Consider the following 18,638-nt stretch of genomic DNA (forward strand, 5'->3'; position numbering starts at 1 on the left):
TCCCCCATGGCCGCCAGCGTCTTCTTCCGGTAAGAAAATGGTGGGCGTATAAGCAGTGCGCCTGCCGAGATCTGCTGTCCGGCACTCGGCAACAATAGGAAGATTTTTCCTATTGGTTCATTTTTGACACTGTGATAGGGTCTATCACAGTGATTAAAATAAAAAAAAAAAAAAAAAGTAAATATACCCCCCCCCTTTATCACCCCCTCAGTTAGGGAAAAATAATGAAATAAAGAAAATATATTTATTTCCATTTTCCCATTAGGATTAAAGTTAGGCTAAAGTGAGTTGGGCTAAAGTTAAGATTGGGGTTAGGGGGTTGGGATTAGGGTTAGGGTTGGGATTGGGGTTGGGATTAGGGTTAGGTGTTATGAATGGGTCACCGAGGAGAAAAAACAACACAAGCTAAGTCTCAGAAAACCAGAGAGGTTGGTAACTATGCAGATTGCAGATCCCTGATCCTAACCACACAACTAGCAGCAGTCGTGGAGCGTACCTACGATGAATCTAGACGCCTCGTCACAACCGGAGGACTACATAAGCCTAAAGCAAGAAAAGGGGAAGACTAACTGCCCCAGAGCAGACCCCAAAGGAAAGACAGCCCCCACACATGTATTGACTGTGAAACAAGATGAAAACATAAACACAGGCAGGAAAATAGGCTGAGCAAACGATGGAGCCAAACAAACTAGAAAGGACAGGAAAGGAAAGACACTGTCTGCAATCTGCCAAAAACCCTACAAAAATAATGTCCAACACTTCTGATAGCAAAATTAACCCTGAAGTCACTAGACTTCTCCCTCTATATCAGCACTCTGAAATATTCTGAGACAGAGCAAAAAGAGGCCAATCTAATAAGGGACAAAAAAGGCAAATTGGCAAATACAGATAAATAAGAGTGGAAACTCAGCACAGCCCCAGCCAGGGCTGGCTGACCACACAAAAAACTGAATAGACCAACAAAAGCAAGTGTGAACATTAGCAAAAAAACTTAGCTTGAGAAGACTGGAACAGAGCTGAAGTCCAAGACCTGAGAAGTAGACTGAATCACCAGCACCAGGATAGGGCGTCGGCTGTCTTATATCCAATCTGATACTCCAGAGATCCAGTCGTTATCCTCATCATCAGGTGGCAGATCACTACCAATTAAACCAACCTCACTACCTCCTGTCACCACCAGAGGGAGAACGGAAAGAGAACTCTCAACTGGTGGAGCAGAAAATGAGTTCACAACAGTTAGGGGTGTGTTGGGGTCAGGTTTGTAGTTAGGGTTGAGGATTAGGGTTATGGTTAGGGTTGGGATTAGGGTTAGGGGTGTGTTGCGGTTTTGGTTATGGTTAGCGTTATGGTTAGGGCTGGGATTAGGTTTAGAGGTGTATCGGGGTTATGGTTGGAGTTAGAATTGGGGGGGTTCCACTGTTTAGGTACATCAGCCGGTATCCAAATGCAGCATAGCGCCACCATTGATTCCAGGCAATTTTGCGTTCAAAAAGTTAAGCGGTGCTCCCTTCTGAGCTCTGCCATGCACCCAAACAGTGGTTTACCCCCACATATGGGGCATCAGCGTACTCAGGACAAATTGCACAACAACTTTGGGGGGACTAATTTCTCCTGTTAACCTTGGGAAAATAAAAAATTGCGGCCTAAAATCTTCTGTGAAGCACTTGGGGGTTCAAAGTGCTCACCACACATCTAGATAAAATCCTTGGGGGGGTCTAGTTTCCAAAATGGGGTCACTTGTTGGGGGATTCTACTGTTTAGGCACATCAAGAGCTCTGCAAACGCAACATGACGCCCGCAGACAATTCCATCAAAGTCTGCATTCCAAAACGGCGCCCCTTCCCTTCGGAGCTCTGCCGTGTGCCCAAGCAGTGGTTTACTCCCACATATGGGGTATCGGTGTACTCAGGGCAAATTGCAAAGCAACTTTGGGGTCTAATCTCCTGTTTCCCTTGTGAAAATAAAAATTTGGAGACGAAAAGATCATTTTTGTAGAAAAAAAGATGATTTTTTATTTTCACGGCTCTTCTGTGAAACACTTGGGGGGTTCAAAGTGCTCATCACACATCTAGATAAGTTCCTTAAGGGGTCTAGTTTCCAAAATGGTGTTGCTTGTCAGGGGTTTCCACTGTTTAGGCACATCAGGGGCTCTCCAAACACGACATGGCATCCGATCTCAATTCCAGCCAATTCTGCATTGAAAAACTCAAATGGCGCTCCTTCCCTTTCAAGCTCTTCCGTGCGCCCAAACAGTGGTTTACCTCCACATATGGGATATCGGCGTATTCGGGAGAAATTGCACAACAAATTTTGTGGTTCGTTTTCTTTTTTTACACTTGTGAAAAGAAAAGTAATTGGTTCTGATTAAAATGTTTGTAAAAAAAGTTAAATGTTAATTTTGTCCTTCCACATTGCTTCAGTTCCTGTGAAGCACGTAAAGGGTTAATAAACTTCTTGAATGTGGTTTTGAGCACCTTGAGGGGTGCAGTTTTTAGAATGGTGTCACTTTTGGGTATTTTCTGTCATGTACACCCCTAAAAAGTGATTTTAAATGTGATGTGGTCCCTAAAAAAATGGTTTTGTAAATTTTGTTGTAAAAATGAGAAATCACTGGTCAACTTTTAACCTTATAAGTTCCTAGCAAAAAAAATTTTGCTTCCAAAATTGTGCTGATTTAAAACAGACATGTGGGAAATTGTTGTTTATTAAGTATTTTCTGTGACTGATATAAGGGCATAAAAATTAAAAGTTTGAATATTGCAAAATTTTAAAAATTTTCGCCATATTTCCTTTATTTTCATAAATAAACACAAGTCATATCGAAGAAATTTTACCACCCAACATGAAGTACAATATGTCACGAAAATCATTCTCAAAATCAGTGGGATCTGTTAAAATGTTCTAGATTTATACCCTCATAAAGTGACAGTGGTCAGAATTGTAAAAATTGGCCTGGTCATTTAGCTGCAAATTGGTTCTGTCACTAAGGAGTTAAAGGAAGTCAGCAGGATGTCATTCCCCTCCCCCCCCTCCCCCCCCCGAAACTATTTATCTTTATTTTTCCCACATCTTCCTACAAAAAAAATTCTCCACCATGAATTAACAGGACAAAGCCCCTTTGAAAAAAAAAAAGACTAAGTTCAAAACCGAAAAATGTCTGTCGACTGGAATTAATGCCAGAAACATAAATAATTAATCCAATAAAGGGGCAACCAATATTATAGTACGAGATAAAGTTTATTAAATAGTCACCCAAAAATTACATATGCTGTAGGTTTTAGAGGAGAAAAATAGAAAAAAAAATGAAAGCAAAAAATGTAGTCATAACATGCTGTTATGGGGGCGGGAGCTGCTGCTGACACTGCTATAGGAGTAATATCTTCCATCCTGGAATATATATAAATACCCCCCCATCCTGATATATATGTCCCCATACAGGTATATATCCCCTCCCATCCTGGTATATATGGCCACCATCCACATCCTCATCCTGGTTATACATGGCCCCCATTCCTTAATCATCCTGGTATACATGGCCTCCATCCACCATGCCTGGTATACATGGCCCCCATCCACCATCCTAATATAAATGGTCCCCCATCCACCATCCTGATATACATGGTCCCCCATCCACCATCCTGATATACATGGTCCCCCATCCACCATCCTGATATACATGGTCCCCCATCCACCATCCTGATATACATGGCCCCCCATCCACCATCCTGGTATACATGGGGTCCCCCACACACAATCCTGGTATACATGGCCACCATCCCCATTCTGGTATACATTGCCACCATCCCCATTCTGGTATAGATGCCCACCATCCTCATCCTGGTTTACATGGCCCCCCATCCCCATCCTGGTAGACATGGCCCCCCATCCACCATCCTGGTAGACATGGCCCCCCATCCACCATCCTGGTAGACATGGCCCCCATCCACCATCCTGATATACATGGTCCCCCATCCACCATCCTGATATACATGGTCCCCCATCCACCATCCTGATATACATGGCCCCCCATCCACCATCCTGGTATACATGGGGTCCCCCACACACAATCCTGGTATACATGGCCACCATCCCCATTCTGGTATACATTGCCACCATCCCCATTCTGGTATAGATGCCCACCATCCTCATCCTGGTATACATGGCCCACCATCCCCATCCTGGTAGACATGGCCCCCCATCCACCATCCTGGTATACATGGCCCCACAACCACCATCCTGGTATACATGGCCACCATCCCCTTTCTGCTATACATGGCCCACCATGCCCAGCCATTTTCAGGTCTCTCCAGAGATGCTCAATTGGGTTTGTCAGGGCTCTGGCTGGGCCAGTCAAGAATAGTCACAGGGTTGTTTTGAAGCCACTCCTTTGTTATTTTAGCTGTGTGCGAGGGGTCTCTGTCTTGTTGGAACCTTCGGCCTGGTCTGAGTTCCAGAGCACTCTGGAAGGTGTTTTCATCCAGGATATCTCTGTACTTGGCCACATTCATGTTTCCTTCAATTGCAACCAGTCGTCCTGTGCCTGCAGCTGAAATACACCCCCATACCATGATGCTGCCACCACCATGTTTCACTGTTGGGATTGTATTGGGCAGGTGATGAGCAGTGCCTGGTTTTCTCCACACATACTGCTTAGAATTATCACCAAAAAAGTTCTATCTTAGTCTCATCAGACCAGAGAATCTTATTTTCCCTTCACCCATGACAGCACACCTGAGAGATGGATCCGCCCCCCAGGACAGGAACCTACTGAGATATAAGGGGCGGCACCCCTCCTCCGCTTCAATTGGGTTCCTGTCCTGGAAGGAATCCCACTGTTGGCGGTGCCTGTCATGGGCGAAGAAAGGAAAAAAAAAAAAAAAGGACACAGGCCCGTCCCGGCACGGGAAGAACAGGTGCCTTACCTGTAGCGCCGGCCGTCCGGTGCTGGAGGCACAGTCCCCGGGGTCCTTCGGGGCTCTGGGTTCGTGTGGGCGCAGGTGGGATCCCGGTGGCTCCTGGAAGCCCCCACCGCGCCGCCCTCCCCTCGCGCGCGCCCGCGTCTTGATCCTCCAGGCGTCTGGCAGGGGAGAGACGCGGACATCTTCCGGCCGCTGACGTCAGCGGCGCAGAGGATTGTGGGTGTGCCGACTGATGTCAGCAGAAGGCGACGGTGTCATGGCGCCGGGTGTGACGCCAGCCGGCTTTCTGAAGCGGTTGGCCGACGGTCGCAGGGGGGAGGGGAGGAGACACCCACCAGGACGGAGGCCACATTTAAACGAGGAGCTGCGGCAGGGCAGGCGGTGCAAGAATGGAGTCAGAGCAGGAGAGGTCCTTGTCTCTGCCTCCCTCACAGCCCTCCGGCCGCAAACATGGAAGCCGCTCGAGCAGCAGCCGCAGGTCGGGAGATTCCTCAAGGTCCAGAGAACTCAAGTCACGTGCTCCGACGCAGCCTCCTAGTCCGGTACCCTTGATTACGGGTGGTGAGTGATCTTCGTGAATGCTAGCATTTATCTTAATAGGGTTTCTCTGTTGTATGTTTGACCCCGTAGGAAAGGCTCAAAAAAGCGGGAAGTAAGAAGAATAATAGGGACTGTGCCATATGTAAAACGGCCCTAGCAAGAGACTGGCAGAAAGACCTCTGCGCCAGTTGCATTCAGCGGACCATTGCGGAGGAAGCGCCTAGTTTCGCGGCTAATCTGATATCGGCCCTTAGGTCGGAAATGGAGGGTTCAATTAAGAACCTGTGGAAAAAAGGGAGGAAAGGTAGAAAGAATCAGTTCTCCCTCAAATTCCTCTTCAGCCTCGTCTCAAACTGAACAGGCGTCTTCCTCAGACAGCGACACAGGGGGTAAGCCATGTTTCCCGGTAGAAGACACAGATGCTCTCCTAAAGGCCATTTGAACAGCGATGGGCCTACTGGAAGAGAAAGCGGCTAAAACCCTAGAGGACGTTATGTTTGGGGGGGCTCCAAGAGAGAAAAAAAAGGACCTTTCCAGTGAACGAAAAGATCCAAGCGCTTATTGAGAGAGCGTGGAGGAAACCCGAAAAATCAGGAGCTCTTCCCTCCACCTCTAAGAGACAATACCCTTTGAGCACAAGGATGCGGAAATATGGGACAAGGTCCCAAAAATAGACGCAGCGGTATCCAGGTCTTCTAAAAAATCGGCCCTGCCCCTGGAAGATTCAGGGGTTCTTAGGGACCTGCTAGACAAGAAAGTGGATTCATATTTGAGGCATGCATGGGAAGCTACAGCGGGAGGATTAAAGCCGGCGATAGCAGAAGAGAAGAGAAGCTAGCATCAAAGGTCCCAAGAGAGAAGATATTGGCAGATATGTATCTCTTGCATGGGGCAGCAGCTTTTTTAGCAGATACCTCAGCGGATTCTATGAGGTTGACGGCTAGGGCAGCAGGATTATCAAATGCTGCCAGACGTGCACTATGGCTTAAAGGCTGTCCAGGTGACCTGCAGTCTAAAGCTAAACTGTGCTCCCTCCCCTGTGATGGTCGGTTCTTATTCGGGAAGAACTTAGACGATATCCTGGAAAAGGCAAGCGATAGGAAAAAAGGCTTCCCCAGGTTCCCGACAGAGCAGAGAAGACAGCCCTTTCGGAGGGGTGGAAGATTCAATAGGGGGCATCCTCCGGCTGACAGAAGAAGATGGGAGGATAAAAGGAAAAAAGAGTCGGGATTTATGTTTGGTGGGGGTACCTCCACCTCAAAAAAATCGCCACAATGACGCCAGTATTCCAGTAAGGGGGAGATTGGCACTCTTTTCCCAGGCCTGGGAAAAGATCTCCTCCAATACCTGGATCCTAGGCGTCTTAAGAGAAGGCCTTAGAATCCCCTTTGTTCGACAGCCAAAAGCCGTGTTTGTCGTTACCCCTATCAGAAAGGCGACCGAAGAACAGTTGGCCTTGGAAGCGGAGATCCTGAACCTGATAGACAAGCAGGTCCTTTACGAAGTCCCAGACACACAGAAGGGAAGGGGGTTCTATTCACCCCTTTTTCTGATAAAGAAACCGGATCAATCGTTCAGGACAATTATAAACCTCAGAGGGCTCAATCAGTGGATAAGGAATCAGACTTCAAGATGGAGTCGGTGACTACGGCCATAAAGCTACTACATCAAGATTGTTTTATGACCGTAGTCGATCTGAAGGATGCATATTATCACATCCCTATCCATCCAGATTACCAGAAATACTTGAGGGTAGCGCTTTATATCCAAGGCGTACTGAGGCATTTCCAATTCAGAGCTCTTCCGTTTGGCATATCTATAGCCCCGAGGGTTTTCACCAAGGTCATAGCGGAGGTAACAGCCATCCTTCGGATTTACGATACGGTCATAATACCCTACCTGGACGATTTCCTCATAGTGGGAAGCTCAGAGGACCACTGTACGGCATAGTTGAGCCGGGTGACCGACACCTTACAAGAATTAGGGTGGATAATAAATTTTAAAAAGTCAAAACTACAACCCCTAAAGCAACAGACCTTCCTGGGATTTATCCTGGACTCAGGGTGCAGGCATGTCTGCTTCCGGATACCAAAATAGAGAAGGTGCAGAACATGGCTTTGGCTGCCCGGAACCAACCTCAGATGACGTTGAGGAAGGCGATGTCTCTACTAGGTACCCTGACGTCCTGTATTCCGGCGGTCAGGTGGGCTCAATTTCACACCCTTCAACTCCAGTGGGAGATACTATCAGCACAAAGATGGCTAAGAGGGCGTTTAGAAGGAAGGCTGGAGCTTTCCTTAGAGACCAGAGACTCTTTCAACTGGTGGCTGGACAGTGCAAACTTAGCCTCAGGAATACCTTGGGACAAATAGACGACAGACGTGATTCTAACAGACACAAGCTCCTCGGGGTGGGGGGCACACCTAAGGGGTCACGTAAGTCAGGGTTCCTGGACGCCTCAAGAAATGGGGGCATCCTCCAACCTGAGAGAACTGTGGGCAGTGAACAAAGCCCTAAGCCACTTTTCCCCTACTCAGGGGTCGCAATGTCCGCATCATGTCGGACAACAAAGTAACGGTGGCGTACATCAACCACCAAGGGTGGACAAGATCACACTCCCTAATGAAAACAGCAGACGACATCCTTGGCAGAGCGGAGCAACACTTACACTCCTTAATAGCCTTACACATAAAAGGGGCAGAAAACATAGAGGTCGATTTCCTGAGCGGCAATACTCTGAGGCAAGGAGAATGGGCTCTAAATCGGTCCATTTTTCAAAAAATAACGCAACTTTGGGGAAAACCAGTGATAGACCTCTTTGCCAACAAGCATAACAGGCAAACAGGTTTTGCTCACTAAACCCGAGGGAAAATCCATGGGCAGTGGAATTGCACATTCAGTGGAACTTCATGCTAGCCTATGCGTTCCCCCCAGTGGCTCTGATCCCAACAGTTGTCAAGAAGATCAGGAGCGATCAAGCCAGAGTTATTCTAATAACCCCATTTTGGCCAAAAAGGCCCTGGTTTACTCTACTGCGGAGAATGTCCCTCTCCGATCCATGGGTTCTGCCAGAAATCCCGGACCTACTAACTCAAGGCCCAATATTCCACGCTCAAGTCAAAGGATTCCATCTGACGGCGTGGAATTTGAAAGGTCGCTTTTAAGGGATAGAGGTTTCTCTCCTGGGTTGGTGGCCACCCTACTTAAGAGTAGAAAACCGGTGACGTCTAATATCTACGGCAGAACATGGAATAAATTCCTACAGTTCCTAGGTAAGCCGTTAGAACAAGAACCCCCTATTAGTGCCATCTTGGAGTTTTTACAATCGGGGTTGCAGCTGGGGTTAGCGGTAAATACACTTAAAGTTCAGGTGTCTGCACTAGGGGCGCTCTATAACTGCAACTTGGCAGCAAATAGGTGGATAGCCAGATTCATCAAATCCTGTCATAGGGCTAGACCGATTCCAATACCCAGAATAGCCCCCTGGGATTTAAACCTAGTACTAGAGGCCCTTACAAAGGAACCATATGAGCCGTTACATCAGCTCCCCATTAAAATTTCTGACCCTAAAAACCATCATTTTAGTGGCCCTTACATCGGCCCGTAGAATAAGCGACTTGCAGGCTCTCTCAGTGAATCCACCCTATACACAAGTTTTTCAGGACAGGGTGGTACTAAGAACAGACCCCGCTTATCTGCCTAAGGTAGCATCAGATTTCCTTCGGGGTCAGGAGATTATCCTCCCATCCTTCTGCGACAATCCAAAAAACTCAGGGGAGGAAAAATTCCATAGTTTGGACGTCAAGAGAGCCCTGCTAGAATACATATCTGTCACTAGCCAGTGGAGGAGGTCCCAGTCCCTATTCGTAGCTTTTCAGGGTGCCAGGAAAGGCTATGGGGTTTCAAAAGGGACTATTGCTAGATGGATTAGGGAAGCCATTTGTGAGTGTAGCCTACTCAGCTAGTGGTGTTCCGATTCCTGACGGCATTAAGGCTCATTCCACCAGAGCTGTGGTGACCTCCTGGGCTGAAAAGGCAGAGGTATCGATTGATCAAATCTGTAAGGCCTCACCTTCAACCTTCTTTAAGCACTATAGATTAAATCTATCCTCCTCTGCTGACTTAACCTTTTGTAGAAGGGTGCTGCAAGCGGTGGTCCATCCCTAAGGTGTCTCGAAGTCTCCAAAAATCTCTCAGGTGTGCTGTCATGGGTGAAGGGAAAACGACCATGGTTACTTACCGGTAGCCAGTTTTTCCAGAACCCATGACAGCACCTGTATATTCCCCCCTTTTTCACCGTATGGGTGTGCACGTTTAGTAGGGTGCTTTTGTGTGATGTGGTGTTGGATTAACATGTACTAACCAGGAAGTCCTCTCAATGCTCTGTAACCCAACTGAAGCGGGGGAGAGGTGCCGCCTCTTATATCTCAGTAGGTTCCTGTCCTGGCGGGGCGGATCCCTCTCTCAGGTGTGCTGTCATGGGTTCCGAAAAATCGGCTACCGGTAAGTAACCATGGTGGTTTCTCATAGTCTAGGTGCCCTTCATATGTTTTTAAGCAAACTCTATGCGGACTTTCATATGTCTTGCACTAGGAGAGGCTTCCGTCGGGCCACTCTGCCATAAAGGCCTGACTGGTGGAGGGCTGCAGTGATAGTTGACTTTGTGGAACTTTCTCCCATCTTCCTACTGCATCTGTTTTTGCTCAGCTTCTTTACCTCTCTCACCAAGGCTCTTCCACGATTGCTGGATGGCCAGGTCAAGGAAGACTTCTGGTGTTCCCAAACTTCTTCCATTTCAGGATTCTGAAGGCCACTGTGCTCTTAGGAACCTGCAGAAATACTTCTGTAACCTTGGCCAAATCTGTGCCATGCCACAATTCTGTCTGAGTTCCTTGGCCAGTTCCTTTGACCTCATGATTCTCATTTGATCTGATATGCACTTTGAGCTGTGAGGTCTTAGGCTAGTTTCACGTTTGTGGTTGAGTCTGCAGCGTATCAGCCGCATTCCCAAACGCATGCAAAAACGCATGTTTACGCAGTGTTTTTTGTCTGCATCATCTTACGCATGTCTGGAAAAAACGCAGCGTTTACATGCGTGTGTATGCGTTTTTACATGCATTTGCGGTATTTAGGCGCATGTGTTTGAAATTTCCAATTTTTCTCAGTAGCGTTTCCTTGACATCAGACACCCAGTAGGTGTGTCTCATGGGATTTCTATATATATATTCACACACACTGCACTGAGGAAATCCTCATCTTTGGCTGCTGTATCGACCTGCAAGATGGATCTTGACCTGGACAGCTTCCTAGAAGATCTGGATTTACAATTGAAGTTGGCTGCTGCCTTTGCTTTTGCTTGTCAAGAACACAGAAGAAGAGAAAAACTGAAAGACATCATCGTCGCTATTGGCAACACCCCATCCTTGAACTCCGAGAGAGCCGTGGAGCCTACCACTCCTTGTACACCGAGCTGCAGCAAACCCTGGAGAAGTTTTTTTGACTACACCAGGATGTCGCAACAGAGCTTCCATGACTTGCTGCTACATGTCGAAGGATCCATTGCCAGGCAGGACACACAGCTCCGACGAGCAATTCCTGCTGAGGAACGTCCTAGTCATCCTGAGGTACGTAGTGTTGTACCCTAACCCTACCCTAACCCTATCCCTAACCCTCCCTATCCCTAAGCAGTGTACTGATTTTTGTTTTTCATTTTTTTCCGCAGATTCCTGGCTACTGGAGAGACATTGTCTTCGTTACATTTCCAATTCCGGATTGGGGTATCCACCCTTTCTGGGATTATTGTCGACACTTGTCGTACTTCAGTTGGCATTCTGCGGCAAGTATTCCATTCCTCCCCCAACCCACAAGTGAAGTCTGGATTGAAAATGCTTCCAAATTCCAGGAAATTTGCAATTTTCCTAATTGTGTTGGGGCTGTGGATGGCAAACACATTAGGATTATGAAACCAGCTGGAAGTGAAACAGAGTACTTTAATTATAAAAAATATTTTTCCATAGTTCTAATGGCTATTGCGGATGTAAATTCATTGCCGTGGACATTGGCTCTTTCGGACGAGGCAGTGACTCGCAGACGTTCAAAAACTCAGACATGGGCAAACGTCTGTATGGGAATGATTTTGATTTTCCGGCGCCACGACCTCTGCCCCACACTGATGGACCGCCAATGCCTTTTGTTGTTGGTGATGAGGCCTTCCAAAAGTGTACCAACCTAATTAAACCATACTCTAGTAGAAACTTAAATCACACCAAAAAAATTTTCAACTATAGACTGACAAGGGCACTAAGAACCGTGGAGTGTGCATTTAGATTGCTGGTTTCAAAATGGCAAATTTTGTGCACATTTATTAACCTAAAAATTGTCACTATTGATGAGGTTGTGAAAGCATGTGTTCTTCTGCACAACTAAATAATGTAAAAGAGCGATCAAGCTTACCACCTGAGGAAACTGTTACGTTACATGACTACCAATTTCACCCTCTGAGAACCATTGTTGAAGTTGCCCAGATGAGGGATAAGTTTGCAGCTTACTTTGTTTCAGATAATGGACGTGTTTCCTGGCAAGACAAAATGATTTAAGCCGCTACGTTAAATGTATCTGTTATGTTTTCTACCTGTTATACCTGTAAGGTCAAATATTACATAACTTTTATGTTTAAATGTACCTGTGATGTTAACATGTACGTGTTTTACCCCTAATGTTTCCTGATTTAAATATAAACTACCTTCCCTCACAAAGTGTTTGTGTTGTATTAAACCTAAAAAAAATGCTGTTTTGTGTCGGCGTCGGTGCAGAAAGATAAAGAAAAAACAAGGTATAGCGGTAACAAAATACAAGTTTTATTTACAACATTTCAACAAAGATTAAGGTTGGGGTGATTTATTTTTTCTTTGGGGTTTACGTGAGGGTGTAATGGGTAGGACCTTGGGGGTGTGGAGCTGGGAGGATGGGGTTACAGGGTCTACAGATGATAAAGTGGAATCAGAAGGAACAGACAGAGACAAAAGGGAAGGTACTGACAAATTGGTAGGTGAGGGTGAAGGTGGTGGGTTCAAGGTGTGAACAATTTTTTGGCTCCTACTTTTGGCCCTGAGACCAAGGTTTTTTGTTTTTGACTTGGCTTTTCTTGGCCTAGTTGGAGTTCTTGGCTCTGTAGCTGTGGTCTGGCAGGGTGCTGAACTGGGCTGCATTAGGGGTGCTGTAGTGGGTAGGGGTGCTGGACTGGGCAAGGGTGCTGGACTGGGCAGGGGTGCTGGACTGGTCACCATAGTAGATCCTGATGGCTGCAGGAGTGCTGTACTTTGGAGCATGGTGGATGGTGCCAGCTGCAGGGTTGAAGAACTTGGCAGCCTGGTCGCTCCGTGAACTGGAGGCGGTGGTGGTGGATAGTTCGGTGCTGTGGGAGCTGGATAGTACATTTGCTGCTGGTAGTATCCTCCAGGCTGTTGACTGTAGGATTGTGACTGCTGCTGGGACTCCTGTTGCTGCTGTAAGGCATGACTGTAAGCAACCTGGCAGGCCTGCATGACGGACAGCTGGAGTTGAGGTGTAAAGGTTTTCCGACACGTTCCGCTCAATTGCAGAAAAAAAAATGACGTGCCCATCTATTAAGGTCGGCTTCCAGGCGGTCTAGGCGATTGCTGACTTCCTTGAACCCACTCTTCACTCTGTCAGCAATCAACCTAACCCCATCTTGGAAGACCGAGCTTAATTGCAGAAACTTGGGCATGCCTGACCTCTCCCAGGCCCTCTGCCGCTGGCGAGAAGACCCAGCAAAAGCAGAGGGTTGGGAGAGGGGAAAACCTGATGGTCCGGCTGCCTCTTCTCCAGCCTGTGAAGCCTGCAAGGTTGCTCCATCGCTGCTGGATGACTGGGACTGTGTCTGTTCAGTGGGTGGTAGGTGAGGGGCCAATTCAACCGAGGAGGCTCTGGGTTGTGTGGTGCTGCACCAGGTTCTGCGAAAAAAATAGAAAAATGTTAGTGAAACAATAAAGTTTGTGTTGTACTGTTCCAGATTCTGTGTGTGTGTGTGTGTGTGGGGGTGGGGGGGGGGGGGACAGTCAAAAGAAAATACCGCTGGTATTTATATTTTCTGAACCTGGCAGCAGAACCACTTTGAACCCGAAGCTCCACTTTCAGGCCAAAAAAATGGGCTGAAAATCTCGGCTTATACACGAGTATATACGGTAACAATTCAAAGAATTGTATTCCAACTCTGATTAAACAAATACTTACACCCCATCTTTCCTCCTGAGACACATGAGCCCAACGACCCTGGGAAGATTCCTCTCCACTGGACTGCTCCTGCTCTTCATCACTGCCAGGTACTGGTAAAGAAATTACATGATTTAACACATGTGGAGTATTGCCAGTCAATACATACCAATCAGTAAAGTGGAGGTAATTACATAATCTTTGTCCAGTCCACCCTGGGAAGAAGACTATTCTTCACTGGAGGACATGGTTAAAGAGCAGGCAGCAGCCAAGTAAAACACTCCAGAAAAAAACAAGAAAAATTAAACTTGTAAAGATCAAAAAAAAATTTACACCCAAAAAAAGGGACAACAATACTTAGGGCCCTGTCACACATAGCGATCTCGCTAGCGAGACCGCTGCTGAGTCACTAGTTTTGTGACGCAACAGCGATCTCACCAGCGAGATCGCTGTGTGTGACAGCGATCAGCGACCGGCCCCCCTGCCGGTATCGCTGATCATTGATGGAAAGCCCTGGACATTTTTGGGGTCGCTGGTCAGCACGCATCGCTGCGTGTGACAGGCGGGAGACCAGTGACCAGGAGCTGGTAACTAAGGTCCATATCGGGTTTCTAAGGGGGCGCGCTGTGCCTACAAACCCGATGTGAACCTTAGTTACCAGCGCGCTGATGCAGGGAGCTGGTAACCAAGGTACACATCGGGTTTCTAAGTGACGCACGCCCCTTAGAAACCCGATGTGTACCTTAGTTACCAGCTCCCTGCATCAGCGCGCCGGTAGCTAAAGTACAACGCGCTCTGCGTCGCTGTGCTGATCGCTGGTGAAGCTGTCTGTTTGACTGCTCACCAGCGATCATGTAGCGACTCACAAGCGATCCTGACACGTTGATATCGTTGTCGGGATCGCTGGTGAGTCGCTTTGTATGACGGGGCCCTTACATTACAGACAGTAGTCCAACACCACAGCAGTCAGCACAGGCCAGGGACAGATTGCAGCAACAGGAGACAACCACAGCACCTGGAGACGACCACAGGAAAACCACTGCGCCACAGAGAATCAACCAGTCTACAAGGAACAGAAAAACCATTCAGAGACATAGACATTTCCAAAGCTTCTATACTTACATAAACAGTCTTGTCCTCACCACGACAGAAAGCAGCACCAGGAGCCACACTGGAGCCAACAAGCACGTCTAAAATTAAACATAAAAAAAGAGAGACATACATTTTCTAAGCTTCTATACTTTCATAGCCAGTGATGTGGTATCATCCAGAGTCCAGAGAGTTATGGCCTTGCTGTGTCTACACTTCCTTTTATAGAGCTCTCAATTATCAGCAAGATGAATCACTTCCTGGACCATCTCATTAAAGAAACGCATGCGTATAGAATGCATGTGCGTACGCATGTCCTTGCATACGCATGCGTTTCCATAGACAGGAATGCTTTTATTTGACGCACTCATCCACATGCGTATGACTGCGCATATTTGCTGGATTTTTGGCGCTTCCAAAAATCCAACATGATGCGTTCGCCGGACCACACCGTACACCGAAAAACAACGCAAGCGTACGCTGACGCATGCGAGCTGATGCACCAGCGTACACCATGTTAAAGATAGGGAAACATGATGTATGCTGATTGCTGCGGATGAAACGCTGCGTAAACAGACACAAATGTGAAACCTTATATAGACAGGTGTGTGCCTTTACAAATTAAAGGGAATCTGTCACCCCATTTTTGTCCTATAAGATGCGGCCACTGCCATCAGGGGCTTATCTACAGCATTCTGTAATGCTGTAGATAAGCCCCCGATGTAACCTGAAAGATAAGAAAAACAAGTTAGATTATAGAATCATAGAATCGTAGAGTTGGAAGGGACCTCCTGGGCGATCTGGTCCAACCCCCTGCTCAAAGCAGGATTCGCTAAATCATCCCAGACATATGTCTGTCCAGCCTCTGTTTGAAGACTTCTATTGAAGGAGAACTCACCACCTCTCATGGCAGCCTGTTCCACTCAATGATCACTCTAACTGTCAAAAAGTTTTTTCTATTATCTAATCTGTGTCTCCTCCCTTTCAGTTTCATCCCTTTGCTTCTACTCTTTCCTTGTGCAAATGAGAATAAAGATGATCCTTCTACAATGTGACAGCCCTTGAGATATTTGAAGACAGCTATTAAGTCTTCTCTCAGTCTTCTCTTCTGCAAGCCAAACATTCCCTAATCCTGCAACCTTTTCTCATAAGACAGGGTTTGCAGACCGGTCACCATTCTGGTCGCTCTTTTCTGAAATTGCTCAAGTTTGTTGATGTCTTTTTTAAAATGTGGCGCCCAAAACTTGACACCGTATTCCAGATGAGGTCTGACAAAAGAGGAGTAGAGGGCAATAATGACTTCACGAGATCTAGACTCTATGCTACTGTTAAGACATCCTAGAATTACATTTGACTTTTTTGCTGCTGCATCACACTGTTGACTCATATTCAGTCTGTGATCTATTAGTATACCCAAGTCTTTTTCACATGTGCTGTTGCTTAGTCCTATTCCTCCCATTCTGTATATGCTTTTTTCATTTTTATTGCCCAGATGTAGTACTTTGCATTTTTCCCTGTTAAAAACCATTCTGTTAGTTGCTACACACTGCTCCAGTTTATTTATATCTTTTTGAATCCTCTCTCTCTCTTCTCTAGTATTAGCTATCCCTCCTAGCTTTGTGTCGTCAGCAAATTTAATCAGTTTACCGTCAATTCCTTCATCTAAATCGTTGATAAAGATGTTGAACAATGCAGGGCCCAGGACAGAGCCCTGTGGTACCCCACTTGATACATTCTTCCAACTGTATGTGCAGCCATTTACGACCATTCTTTGGGTCCGATCACTAAGCCAGTTATGAATCTACCTAACAGTTGCCTTGTCCATTCCATATTTAGCCATTTTTTCAATAAGGATTGTGTGAGATACTTTGTCAAATGCTTTGCTGAAGTCAAAATATACTACAGTTGTGGCCAAAAGTATTGACACCCCTGCAATTCTGTCAGATAATACTCAGTTTCTTCCTAAAAATGATTGCAAACACAAATTCTTTGGTATTATTATCTTCATTTAATTTGTCTTAAATGAAAAAACACAAAAGAGAATGAAGCAAAAAGCAAAACATTGATCATTTCACACAAAACTCCAAAAATGGGCCAGACAAAAGTATTGGCACCCTCAGCCTAATACTTGGTTGCACAACCTTTAGCCAAAATATCTGCAACCAACCACTTCCGATAACCATCAATAAGTTTCTTACAATGCTCTGCTGGAATTTTAGCCCATTCTTCTTTGGCAAACTGCTCCAGGTCCCTGATATTTGAAGGGTGCCTTCTCCAAACTGCCATTTTTAGATCTCTCCACAGGTGTTCTATGGGATTCAGGTCTGGACTCATTGCTGGCCACCTTAGAAGTCTCCGGTGCTTTCTCTCCAACCATTTTCTAGTGCTTTTTGAAGTGTGTTTTGGGTCATTGTCCTGCTGGAAGACCCATGACCTCTGAGGGAGACCCAGCTTTCTCACACTGGGCCCTACATTATGCTGCAAAATTTGTTGGTAGTCTTCAGACTTCATAATGCCATGCACACGGTCAAGCAGTCCAGTGCCAGAGGCAGCAAAGCAACCCCAAAACATCAGGGAACCTCCGCCATGTTTGACTGTAGGGACCGTGTTCTTTTCTTTGAATGCCTCTTTTTTTTCTCCTGTAAACTCTATGTTGATGCCTTTGCCCAGAAAGCTCTACTTTTGTCTCAGCTGACCAGAGAACATTCTTCCAAAACGTTTTAGGTTTTTTCAGGTAAGTTTTGGCAAACTTCAGCCTGGCTTTTTTAAGTCTCGGGGTAAGAAGTGGGGTCTTCCTGGGTCTCCTACCATACAGTCCCTTTTCATTCAGACGCCGACGGATAGTACGCGTTGACACTGTTGTACCCTCGGACTGCAGGGCAGCTTGAACTTGTTTGGATGTTAGTCAAGGTTCTTTATCCAACATCCGCACAATCTTGCGTTGAAATCTCTTGTCAATTTTTCTTTTCCGTCCACTTCTAGGGAGGTTAGCCACAGTGCCATGGGCTTTACACTTCTTGATGACACTGCGCACGGTAGACACAGGAACATTCTGATCTTTGGAGATGGACTTGTAGCCTTGAGATTGCTCATGCTTCCTCACAATTTGGTTTCTCAAGTCCTCAGACAGTTCTTTGGTCTTCTTTCTTTTCTCCATGCTCAATGTGGTACACACAAGGACACAGGACAGAGGTTGAGTCAAATTTAATCCATGTCAACTGGCTGCAAGTGTGATTTAGTTATTGCCAACACCTGTTAGCTGCCACAGGTAAGTGACAGGTGCTGCTAATTACACAAATTAGAGAAGCATCACATGATTTTTCGAACAGTGCCAATACTTTTGTCCACCCTCTTTTTTATGTTTGGTGTAGAATTATATCCAATTTGGCTTTAGGACAATTCTTTTTGTGTTTTTTCATTTAAGACAAATTAAATGAAGATAATAATACCAAAGAATTTGTGTTTGCAATCATTTTCAGGAAGAAACGGAGTATTATCTGACAGAATTGCAGGGGTGTCAATACTTTTGGCCACAACTGTATATCTACAGCATTTCCCTGATCCACCGAATCAGTGATTCTGTCATAGAAGGAAATTAAGTTAGTCTGACATGACTTACTAGTTACAAACCCATGCTGGCTCTGTTTAATCACTTCATTCTTGTCCAGGTACTTACATACATGTTGTTTAATAATTTCTTTAGAGATCTTTCCTGGTATAGAAGTCAGACTCACCGGCCTGTAGTTGCCTGGGTCCACCTTCTTCCCCTTTTTGAAGATAGGAACAACATTTGCTAGATATCCTGGATTCTTCCATTCCCTTAATAGGACAGTGAAGAACAGTTGATGTTACATTTCC

General features: G+C 46.1%; 1 protein-coding gene across 3 annotated transcripts in view; it reads left to right on the forward strand.

Moving 5' to 3' along the window:
* Positions 1-18,638, forward strand: part of EIF2AK4 (eukaryotic translation initiation factor 2 alpha kinase 4) — a 184,569-nt gene that overhangs the window by 101,648 nt on the left and 64,283 nt on the right. The window lies entirely within an intron of this gene.

The sequence above is a fragment of the Dendrobates tinctorius genome, unplaced genomic scaffold (assembly GCF_039654945.1).
Source record: "Dendrobates tinctorius isolate UK_male_01 unplaced genomic scaffold, ASM3965494v1 ptg000208l, whole genome shotgun sequence".
In the NCBI taxonomy this organism is placed as follows: domain Eukaryota; kingdom Metazoa; phylum Chordata; class Amphibia; order Anura; family Dendrobatidae; genus Dendrobates; species Dendrobates tinctorius.